Genomic DNA, 11,518 nt, shown 5'->3' with positions numbered 1-11,518 from the left:
CCCCAGGGGTGGCACCAGTATATATATGGATACAGTGTCCAATCATATTAAAGTAAGCAAGGCAAGCTGATTGGCTAACATATTATTGAGCGGGTTGTTTACGCGGTAAGCAGGAAACTAACGTGCTCGATGGGAGGGGTAATCTAACTCAGGCTTTGCTCTTTACCACAGGCCGCATGATCGCTATATGCGGCGGCTCGGCAATGTGGTGGCTCCCAACACACCGGGGGTCTCCAAGCCTGGAAGCAGCAGGAGGGGCAGGGTCAGCTTGTACATCCCCCGTTCCTGGTCATCCTGCGTGGCAGACCAGTAGGTCCAGGGTATAAATCACAACGTTCGCTTTCTGAGAGAGCAGCTTGGGGTCCGTCACTCCCATGGCCGGGCTGGGCAAGACCTGTCAGTCACTCCCATGGCCGGGCTGGGCAAGACCGGCTTGAGCACTTTCATTTCAAAGACCTTGAAAGTGGTTGCAGCTTCTGGACTGTTGAGGGCCAGAGGTGAGATGAGGGCCATGCTGGCAAGGTGGTTGGGCCTCTCATGGCCAGGAGGATGCTGATGGCTCTGCCCACGGAGTGGCCCAACAGCAAGATGGGCGGCTGGGGAAGCCCTTCTGCATTGGCACCCTGTGAGGCAGCATGTCCCTGACACAGACCTGGAAGTCGCACACCACCAGCCTCTCCACATCACTCTGACCATGGCCAGTGTGGCTGTGGGCTCACACCAACAGGTCCAGCCCCACCAGCTCTGAGCCAGGTCATCATAGCGGCCACAGTGTTCCCCAGTGCCTTGCAACATGGAAACCAGGGCCTCAGGAGTCCCACTGGGCTTCCTGTACTGGTAGGACAGACACCGTCCAGGCCGAGTTGACCAGGTTGGGGCACATCTAAAAGGTCCAAACCAGAGGCCTGTAAATTTAAACCCAAATTTAAATACAGTAACTAAAATGATTTTAGTAAATGATTTAGAAGAAATGAATAGCCATGTGGTACCCTCATGTCTTTGACGGCTTCCAGGGGATCTTCACTAACTGATTATGGCACTTTGCTGCCCAGCTTACACGGGGCCCAGAACCCTTCCTGACTTGGTCTCCACAATGATCAGAGCTGGTGTGAGCCGTAGCCCTGTGTGCGTGGTGTGGTGTCTCCCACTGCCTGAACTTAACCGGGTGCATGGATTCATGGCAGGGCTGGTGTGGGCAGCTGGCGGAGTGTGTGAGGAGCCAAGGGCAGGAGAAAGGAGCTTGAGGGAAAAGACAGTGGCTCTTTCTTTTTGAACAGCTGATGGCCAGCAGAGCTAGAAGAGGCTGGTGGGCAGGGAGGGTGCTGTGAACCCAGGGATCTGTGCTGGACATCCCCTTCCCTGCACTTGAAAACCCCCACTCTACTCTCTGTCCCTATGAATTAGGAAACCCTAGTGACCTCACATAAGAGGAATCACACAACATTCGCCCTTGGGTGGTCCTTTCCTATGCTCTTTACCCCAAACGTTATTTGAAGACAACATCAGGCCCTTCCTAGCACTAAGGAGTGAGTGGTGACAGGTCCACAGGATGGGGTCTTGGGCTACAGGGGGAAACAGCTCTGTTTTCTTGGTACTGAGGTTGAACCCAAGGTCTTAGCACCTGCTGCATCCCCAGACTTTTTAAAAAAATAATTTATCTTGAGATGAAGTCTCACTAGATCACTAAGTTGCCTAGGCTGTGCTTCAAACTTGCGATACTCCTGCCTCAGCCTTTTAGAGTGCTGGGATTACAGGTGTGTCTGCCCCTGTAATGCTCTATGCTTATTGTCCTAGTAACTACGTACCTGGAGCACTGACCACATTGTTATAAATTTATTATAATTAACTGACCACATTGTCATGCTGTTCTGTATGCGTTATCCCCCCCCCACCTTAGTAACCTGTTTGCTGTGTCAATCTTTGTTCCCCTTGTTAAGAGAAAAATGATGCTGCGTCAACCATTGTTCCCTTTATGAGAGACAAATGTTCCTGGAATTGGCAGACCAAGGGCTATGAATTGGCGAACCACCCACTGTGAAATGCCTCTGACCTCAAGCAAAGGGGAACAAAGGCCCACCTTGTTTCTGTTTCTCATCACTATGTACTCAGTGATCAATGAGCTAATCATAAATGAACTGTAAAATCAGTCAAAATTCTAACTCAGTCGCACAGCTTTGCAAATTCCATCTGCACTGTGTCGCTGTGTCACTGGGCCAGCTAAAATCAAAGCACTATGACATGGTTTTGCCCCGTTTTTTTTTTTTTTTTTTCATTTCAGGGGTCTTGCCCCATTTTTCATCTCAGGGGCCTTTTTGGGGAAGCACAATAGCCCCACCATATCTGGCTTCTCCAGAATCTTTGATGTTACTGTTTTGAGGCTTAGCTGAGCTGGCCAGGTCTCAGGTGCAAAATACAAGCTTTGACAGCCCTTTGCATCTCAGGTTGAGAATCTCTAAGGCAGTGTATCTGCTGAGTGTTTTCCTGGCCACTGGGGCTTCCTCACTCTGCTGTCAGGTGGCTTTGCATTGTAATTTGAAAATGCTACCACATTTCCCCTTCTATCGCTTTGGGGTGGCTCGGTTGATTCACATATCCTTCAGTTCTGTGGCTTCCTGCATCCCTCCTCAGCCTCTCCCCATCCCACCATGAAATGATATTACGCACTTCGAGGGGAATATTTTGCCTTGAATTCTCTACTGTTTGCCACCTGGATGTGTTCTTGTTCCTTAGAAGTGAATACAGTGTGGAGAAGGTTTTGGCGGGCTCTTCGGGGGAGAAAACTGGGGTGGAAGCCCCAGAAAAGAGGTGTCTGCTACAGGTGTGTGAGAGCTTTGGGGGAGAATGGCACACAGAGCCCAGGCCGGACTCCACTCTGAGCTCAGGCCACTTTCTGTATCTGTAGTGGGAGCCTGGAAACATCTGGGCCTCGGTTTTTCCCAAGGGACCCAGAGTCAAAGTGCGTCCTGCCACCAGCCCCAGTGGATCACTCAAAATGGCAGGAAACAGTTCAGGGGCCTCGCTTGGGCATGGGGAGGAGGTAGGGGGTGCTGAGCTATTGTCTGTTTTCAGGGTGTGGGGCATGAAATAGGTGTGGGACCTGCAAGTGAGGCGAGTACCCCCTCTTGCTTGGGGACTTGCTGGGTGGGTGCCTATAGCGGCAGTGGTGGTGGCAGTGGCAGCACTGTGGAGCTGTTTTTAATCCAGTGGAGGAAAGGGAGAGGCAGGTTTTGTGACTGTGATGATAGTGCAGCATTTGGGGTAGCAGGAGGGGACCCACTTAGGAGAGCCCAGAACCAAGTCAATCTAGGATTATATGTAGACAGCTTGGTTAGAGTGTCCAGGTATCCCAGAGATGATCTAATGGATCTGTTGACTCAAAGATGTTAGAGACCCAGAAAGTGGGTGGAGTCTTCCTGGTAAACGGATTTGCCTATGAAGAGGCTCTCTGGCAAAATACCTGAAAATGGTAAAGAACACATTGTAGAGGCCACAAAGAAGCAGAAGCAGGCTGACCCATAACAAACACTAAACCGTTGACAAACAAGATTAACAAGACAAAGACAGAGACTAACACATTGACATCAAGAACTAGTTCAACCCTACAGCCAACAAGTCCCAACCAATGTTTTGGTTTGGGAATGAATTACAGAGAATGTAATGTTGTGTCTGATGTCTCCAAAGACTCCCAACGTGACCCCAACAAACTAAATCTCACCGGTAAGGATCTAGATGGCTCATTCTGAGTTAGCATCCAGGGTTTTGGTTTTGGTTTCTCTTTGAAACAAATTCCTCAGGGATAAGGGACATCTCTCAGCAGTGCCCCTAAGGCATAATTGCCTCAAAGAGAGGCTTGAATCCTATAAATCCCTAAATATGGATCCTAGATGAGCCCCAAAGTGAAGTGGGTTCATAAACATTATAGGAATCCAGGCAACCTAATTGATAAATTTTAGAATTTTATTAGCTGAGCTCAGCGACCACCAATAGACCCCTGTTTCAGAGTCAAAATGAGTGGCCTCGAACTGGAGGCTTATAGGACAAAGAAAAAGACTGCAAGGCTAGACATCCTGTTAGAAACAATTTAGCTAGAATCTTACATTAATTTTGGTTGACACCTGTATTCTGCTTCTTTGTTGAGCAGGTTAATTTTTCTCTTGTGGGTACAGCTCATTCTGCTTTTCTCATGACTTGTATCCTGAGTAATTTTTCACTCCTCTGGGTCAAACACAGGGCATGAGTCAAACACAGGGCACAAGATGGCATCAGTTATGCCAAGCTACAACAATGGCAGAGTTCCATTACCTGTGTCTCAATCGAAAGTGAAAAAAAAACTGGAGGTATGACCTCCAGGTTCAGGGAGAGAGTGCTCCAGCATGGCGAACGTGCAGGTAGAAGGCTGAGTCTGAAACTACCCACCGTCATGAGAAGCCAGAAGGGATGCAGATCTGGAGAGTGAAGCCTCTGGGATGGGGTTCTGCCCCCATGGCTGTCAGCACCTTGGGGCTATTTAAAGCCACCCAGTTCGTGGCACTTAGTGCCAGCAGCCACTGTAAACCAGAGGAGCAGGGAAGCTGATGTTTCCACAGCCCCCCAGGGCTGGCCTGCCAAGAAGGATGTGCCTCCCCTCAAAACTCATTGTGCACCAGATTCCCAGTGTGACACTGCTAGGAGGGAGGGCCTGTCATGGTTTAAAAGGGAAGTGTCTCCCGAAGTCCCACTAGTTGAGATAAGTTCATAGCTCAGTGGACTGTTCGGGGGGGAGCCCAGCAGGAGGAAGGTGGGGGCCTCTGCATGGTGTGTGTGACTGTGTGTGGTGGTTACTAGAGACTGAGCCGAAGGCCTTTGCTGGTGTTCCCTGTGTACCCAGCCCTTTTGTCAATTTGGAGATGGAGTCTCAGTCATTAAGTTGCCCACGCTGGGCTTGAACTCGGAGTCTTCCTGCATCAGCCTTGCAGAATCTTCCATATCTCATCAGGCCTGGCTCATTTGCGTTTTATTACAGAATTGACTTCATCCAACTTTTGTAGGAGAGAAGCCAAATTCTTTAGAAAATGATGTAAACAACACATCAGTTCTTCTATAGTCTTAAAAATAGCCAGGATTGCACTGGGGAGGTGTCTCAGTGGCCGAGTGCTTGTCTAGCATGCTGGAGGCCCTGTCACAGGAAGGGGTAGGGGGGCCAAGAAGCTGCAGAACTTTGGGGGGCCTCCTTTAGGAATGCATGGTTTGGAAGCAGTGGCCTGTCCTGGGTGATGCCTGTTCCTCCCTGTGCCAGGCCAAACCTTTGCAGGTGACCTGCGGCCACCCTGTTTAGCTGATTTGGGTTTATGACACTGGACCTCTTCTGGGGCTTCCTGTGGGATGCTTCATCCAGAAAGGCTGCTTCCTGTCACCTGCTCTTCAGAAAGTCTCTCCCAAAGCACCAGAGATTTCCCAGCATGCCCTGGGCATCTCTCATCTTCTCTGCTGCTGGCTGAGGACCCAGGGGCTCCCGTGGGTTCTAGTGGGACCTGGGAGCCTCCTAAGAGTAGAGACACAGCCGGGCTGCTCCCACCTGCTGTGTCAGCCAGCCTGTAACCTGGTGTCCCCAGCAGCTCTGTACAAGGCCAGCTGGGCAAGCCCAGTCTTGGCACTGAGACCCTGTGACCCAAGGTGTGGCCATCATGTGGCCCCTCTGCTTTTACAGATAAATTTTGTGTGGGATTCCAGAAACTGATTTTTTAAAGAGATGGCAAAATACACATAACATAAAATTTGCCATTTTAATCTTCTGAGAGTGTACAGTGCAGTGGGATTTCATACGTTACAATGTTTTGTAACTTTTGCCACTTTGTACCATTCATTATAGTGTTGATTTGTAGAGATAAAGCCTCGTGCTCCTAGGCAGGGCTTTGGGAGGTGACTGGATCATGGGTGTGTGATGCTGAATTAGCCTGCTGATGGGTTTATAGCTGGGTGTGTTGTTGGGAGGTAAAGCCTGGTAGGAGTGGCCTGGAAAAGTGTCAATCTGTCTGTCTGTCTGTCATCTGTCTGTCTGTCTACATATCTGTCATCTGTCTATCTTCTGTCATCTGTCTGTCTACCTATCACCTGTCTATCTTCTATATGTCTGTCATCTGTCTGTGATCTATCTATCTATCTATCTATCTATCTATCTATCTATCTGTAACCCTCCTCCCTCCTTGATCCCTCACGCTTCCTGTGTGCCATGCCGTGAGTTCCTTCTCCTCTGCTATGTGCCTCCCTGCCTTGGAGCCAACTGACTGTGGACTGAAAACTACAAACTGAGAACCAAAATAAATCTTTTCTCCTTTAATTTGTCCGGCTTTGTGTCTCAGCAACAAGAAGGTCACTAAGACAAGTACCTATCTTCCGCTCCACAGGCTTTTTGGCCTTGCTCTTTTTTTTTTTTTGTCTTTTTCATTTTTATCGGTACTGAGGATCGAACTCACGACTGCCTGCTTGCAAGGCAGGTGCTTATGCTGCTGAGCTAAATCCCCAGCCCCTCTGGCCTTGCTCTTGACTGACCATGCAGCGTGCCCAAGCCACTTTCCCCCTTCTATCCAAGCTGGCCTAGGTCAGTGGCTTACCAAGCCCTAAAAAAGCTTTGTGAATCCCCCAGGCCCTCGGCACCACTGAAGGTTGAGGTCTGCACTGTTTGCACCACCAAGTCAACAAGGGCAAAGGGTCTGTGACCCCCACTGTGCTGTCAGTGTGGACATTTTAAAAATGCAAGGGCTCCTCTGCAGAAGCAAAACCCAACACTGTCCTGCTTCCAGTGTCATCAAGCAAGGCAAGTTCCTTACTGAAAAGCAAGCCACACCCACGTATGTGAGATGAATTCCAAATCAGAAACCACAGATAATGAGTTGCTGGGTGAGAGTTCTAGCTCTTTCTATCCCACAGCCTGGCTAAGGGACTGGCAGGACCAGGACAGATGAACAGGGCTTGGGTCACTTGAGTCTGCTGATAACTTTTTTTTGTTTAAATAATTGCTGACATTTATGTTTGGTGGTGACCACATTTTCATAAAACCTGAGTCCTCTGCACTCTTTGCAAGAAAATTTTCTTCTCCTAAATGCCCCTTTCTCTAGTGTTCTAAGTTTTGATTTTTTCTAATTATTTGTATGTATCAAATGAAAGACAGACAATGCTGTAATGTAATCCCAGAATACCCAGCCTGGGGACAAATTTTTAGTTCTTTTCTCCTCCACCTCTGGTTTCTGTCTCATTTCTTCAGCAAAACCCTTTGTGTGCTTGAGAGAATTCCCAAGCACTCCGACATAGGTCTCTGCAACACAGACGTGTATGCCATTTAAACTTAAAACTCTTCAGTTCCTAGGACCTTAGGCTCTCAGTATTAAAAAAAAATAATTAGAATCAGCATAAGTCCATTAAAATAAAGGAATTTATTGTTTTTAAAAATTAGAGTGAGAAAGATGGGACCGTATTTTTCAAATGGTTCATGTGTCACTGGGTGAAGATTATGAGTTTTAAATTTCATCTCTGTGTTTTGTTTTTGTTTGTGGACTGAACCCAGGGCGTTGGCTCTGAGCTACAGCCCCGTTTGCTTATGCATGGATGTGATGATGTGTGTGTGTGCATGTATTTATTCAGGCTCTCACTAAGTCACTGGGCTCAGACTTGCAGGGTCACAGGCTGGTGCAGCTACCTGTCTGCCTGTCGGTTTTACTGGTGGAGGTTATGGGAAGCCTCGCTTAGATTCAGGCACGGTGGGCTTTCGCTGTACTCCATCCTCCGCTTGCTGAAGACAGGATCAAAGCCGGAAGCCACACAGGGATGTTGCTGCAAACAGCACAAGACGTGTGACCCGGTGGTTTGCTCGAGACCTCGGCTCTGGACTGGACCCAGTGTGGGGCTTCTTGCTGCTCATGCGAGTCCCAGGTGGAATCCCAGACCCAGGTGCCTGTGCTGAGTGCAAGTCCTCAGGCGTTGGGATCTCGAGTGTAGGGTGTGAGTGTGCCTACGGTGTGATGTGTGTGTACCTCACGTGCAAGGAGGGGTGTGCGGCGGGGTGCAGGTTAGTGTCAGGTGTGTGTGGCGTGCGCAGTGTGGGCGTGTGTGAGGCTGGCGTGTGTGCCCACGGTGTGCATGGGTGAAAGGCATTGGCATGGCGTGCGCGTGTGAGGCTAGTGTGCAGCTCGTGTGCCAGGTCCTTCCTGCGTCGAGACTTGGGCTCTCTGAACCCAGTCGCGGTAACCATGGCAACAGATGCTCTGCAGCCCGGAGCCGCAGGTGGGGGTGGGTGAGGGGAGGCCACTTTCAGGATGCGCTCCTGCGTCCCGCCACTCTCCTCCGTCCAGCTGCCCGCTGTGGCCGGCGTGGGGCACCCAGTGCCTCCCTCGGGTCCTCGGGGCTGCGGGCGGGGTGGAGTCACTCCTGCTGCCCAGTCCCGGGGCGCTTTGCTCTGCTTGCCATAGGGTGGGCGCCACGGGCCCTGCAGTCAGCTTGCGGGAGCCGAGGATGGCAAATGCGCTGCACATTGACGGGCGTGGGGAGCGGAGGCCTGAACCAGCGCAAGGCTGGGCAGGCCCGGGATGCGAATCTGAGTGCGCTCTTCCTGGGCCCGCGCCCCCACCTCCAAGCTGAGCACGGGTGGGGTACCCTGCGTTCCGGACAGACTCTTCAGTGGAGTCTGCTCTGGCCTGCTCTGGGGAGCTCTGCTGGGGAACGGCTGGCCAGTGCCCTGGGTCTGGGCTTGCAAGTATTGTGCCCCGTTGCACAGCCACCTGGACCCAGGCCAAGCGCTGCGGCCTTCTCACCGTTTACCACGGAGGTCAGAGGTCATGCAACGCCTGGGTTGTCATTCACGCACTCATGACGCTGAGCTGGCACAGGATCCTAGAGCGCAGTACCCAGGCCTAGGATGGGCCAGACACGCGGGTTCTGAGGCCACGCGCCTGCCTAGTTCTATCCACCATCCGAGTCAGGGCCTGTGCTAAATGCAGGGTTCCAGGACATGTCCCCTTTGGCGTTCCAACGAAGACCTGGTCCCAAAAGTTTTGAGCAAACTCTAAATGGTCTTCGATCCCACCCAGGCTCCCTCTGCACAGGCAAAGGGAAGGGCTGCAAGGAAGAGCAGAAGGTCACAATTCCTCTTCTTTCTTTTTTTCTTTCTACCAGGTTTCCCTATGCAGTTCAGGCTGGCCTTGAACTTGCAGCGACCCTCCTGCCTCAGCCTCCCAGCACCACCACACCAGGCTCTCATGGCAAACATTAGAAGCTGTTTCAGAAGGTCTTCAAAGTGTGTTGAGGAGTCCAATGGTGCCGCCATTTAGAGATGACCGCATGAAGTGCCATCTCTAAAGGGGTGGAATCTCTGACAAGGTGGACTTCCTGTGCCCCCCCCTCAGGCCCACCCTGCTGCGCAGGGACGCCTACATCAGGACCCAGATGTCCCCTGCGGTACTGCCAGCACCCAGGCTGGCTGCATTTGGGCTGCGCACAGTGCATCTGCCGGGGCCTGCAGAAGCCTTGGGTGGTGACGGGGGTGGGCACAGAGGTCGCCATGGGGGGCCAGCTTCCCCGGACCCGGGGGGCTGGGCACGTGTGTGGGGACGGAGGGCAGCAGGAGCCAGGGGACCACAGCAGGCCTGCAGGTGAGCTCCTTTGCTGTGCCGCTCTGGTTAGTCAGCAGTTCTTACAGCAGCACATTCCTGGCTACTGCTCTGAAGTAAATTTAAAAAAAATTTTTAAATTTTTATTTTAAAGGGGGTAAAATTAAACACAACAAAACAGAACAAAATAGGACATAAGAAAGCAATGTAAGAGATATAAATTTCAGAGCTAGACGATCTGAGATCTTCACTATCTAGCATATTGTCTCTTATTTTCTTTCAAATAGTTGTCCATGTCTTTGCATACAGAGAATTTGTACAAAGCAACATAGTATAAAACTGATCTGAGGGGCTGGGGATTTAGCTCCGCGGCATAAGCGCCTTCCTTGCAAGTGTGCAGTCATGAGTTCGATCCCTGGTACTGATAAAAATGAAAAAGACAAAAAAAAAAAAAAAACCCCAAAAAACTGATCTGAACAGAATGAGGAAGGTGTTTTAGGTCTTCAAAACCAGACAGTAGGGAAGTCACTAATGGCTGTCATAGAGTCTCTCTTTCTCTTCAAAATAGCTGACCATACTTTCATGTATATTGAAGTTCAACAAAACAAAACAGGAGAGGGGCTGCTTGGTTTCCCGGCGCTCCAGGTCCCGGCATGGTGCAGGCTCCTGTCCTGGGTCACCGCAACCTGCCATGCTCACCAGGGGTTGGGGGTTGCTTCAAGCTGTTTCTAATGAACTGACCATTTCACTGCCCAAGTTCTAAACTGGCCAACAGACCATAGAAAGACATCTCTTTACGTTCCTACTTGAAGCCAACAGCGTCAGGAAGCTGCCGGCCTTGATTCAGGGCCAGTCTGAAGTGAATTCTAAGGGAAAAAAATTAAAAACAGATGTAAATCCATAACATCAACTAAACATTGAAAGGAATCATAAAACTATAAGGCAGCTGGGTATAGTGGCACACACCTGTAATCCCAGCACTCTGGGAAGCTGAGGCAGGGGGCTGAGGGCAGGGGAAGCAGGTGGATGGGCCGTGGTGCACCCATGGGAACTCCTGATGGCTGCTGGGTAGGATGGCGCATGTGGGCACAGCTGGTGAAGCTCAGGGCCCTCTGGGGCCAGGCTCTGAGAACAAAGACCTCGGGAGGAAGGGGACCCTCACACCCTCCTGCCTGCACAGTCTTCTGTGTGGGTCAGGAGGACGCTGCTAGGGACAGCCCAGGCAAAGGCTACCTGGCAAAGCGCCTTCCCTCACAGTGTTCAAATGCTGGCTTTGGGGAAGAAGCTGGCCCCAGGTGGCAGCCCTGGCCTCAACTGCATGGCCAGCTGGGCTGGCCCTGCCTGGGAGTGGGGTAGCCACAGTTCTCTGCAGAGCCACTTCTGTGTGTCACCTCCCTTGGTGCTTGGTTTGGTGGCTCCGGGTTGGCAGCTTCCACTTGGCCATGGTGGGGAATTCACACTGCAGGAGTGCTGCCATCAGGGCGCTTCTGTTGTGGAGAGTGGGTTTGCCTGCGCACCACAGTCCTGTCCCCAAGTCTTCTGAGGACTTGCAGGGTGGGATGGGGCTCCTATGGCTCCCCATCAGCTTCAATGCCCTTGCTGTGAAGGCTGGTGCCTGTCTGCTGAGCCCACTCCCCAATTGCATGGGCTCAGCGCGGCAGGCGGAGCCCTGTGCTGTGTGCCCGGCAGAGGGGCGCCCTTGCAGCCTGAAGTGCTCGGGAGTGGACTGGAAAGGCAGCCTCTCCACACAGCTTGCAGCCTTTCAGGGGCCCTTGGCCCAGTCAGCTAATGGCTCTGGGCTCCAACATCCTCATTGTGTAGGGTTTGGCGCAGAAGGGTATTTGGGGTCCCTTCCAGCTTGACACCAAGCCCTGCTGGCCTGCCCCCCAACACATCCTGTGTCTCTGCCATCTGCTTCACTGCTGCCCTGGCCAGCCTTC

General features: G+C 51.4%; 1 non-coding gene and 1 pseudogene across 1 annotated transcript; both read right to left on the bottom strand.

The window, feature by feature from the left end:
• Positions 1–289: 289 nt before the first annotated feature.
• On the bottom strand, positions 290–8,224 carry LOC134474506 (monoglyceride lipase-like; annotated as a pseudogene).
• A 2,070-nt stretch (positions 8,225–10,294) lies between these two features.
• LOC111755461 (small nucleolar RNA SNORA2/SNORA34 family) lies at positions 10,295–10,431 on the bottom strand. The gene has a single exon (XR_002790020.1). It is a non-coding gene; the product is annotated as a small nucleolar RNA SNORA2/SNORA34 family (small nucleolar RNA).
• Between the last annotated feature and the right edge of the window lie 1,087 nt (positions 10,432–11,518).

Source organism: Cavia porcellus, unplaced genomic scaffold, assembly GCF_034190915.1.
Source record: "Cavia porcellus strain 051 isolate PalLab524CR breed Dunkin Hartley unplaced genomic scaffold, mCavPor4.1 scaffold_32, whole genome shotgun sequence".
Classification (NCBI taxonomy): domain Eukaryota; kingdom Metazoa; phylum Chordata; class Mammalia; order Rodentia; family Caviidae; genus Cavia; species Cavia porcellus.
Note: the sequence above shows the minus strand (reverse complement) of the source record. Positions and strands in the feature narration are given on the sequence as shown.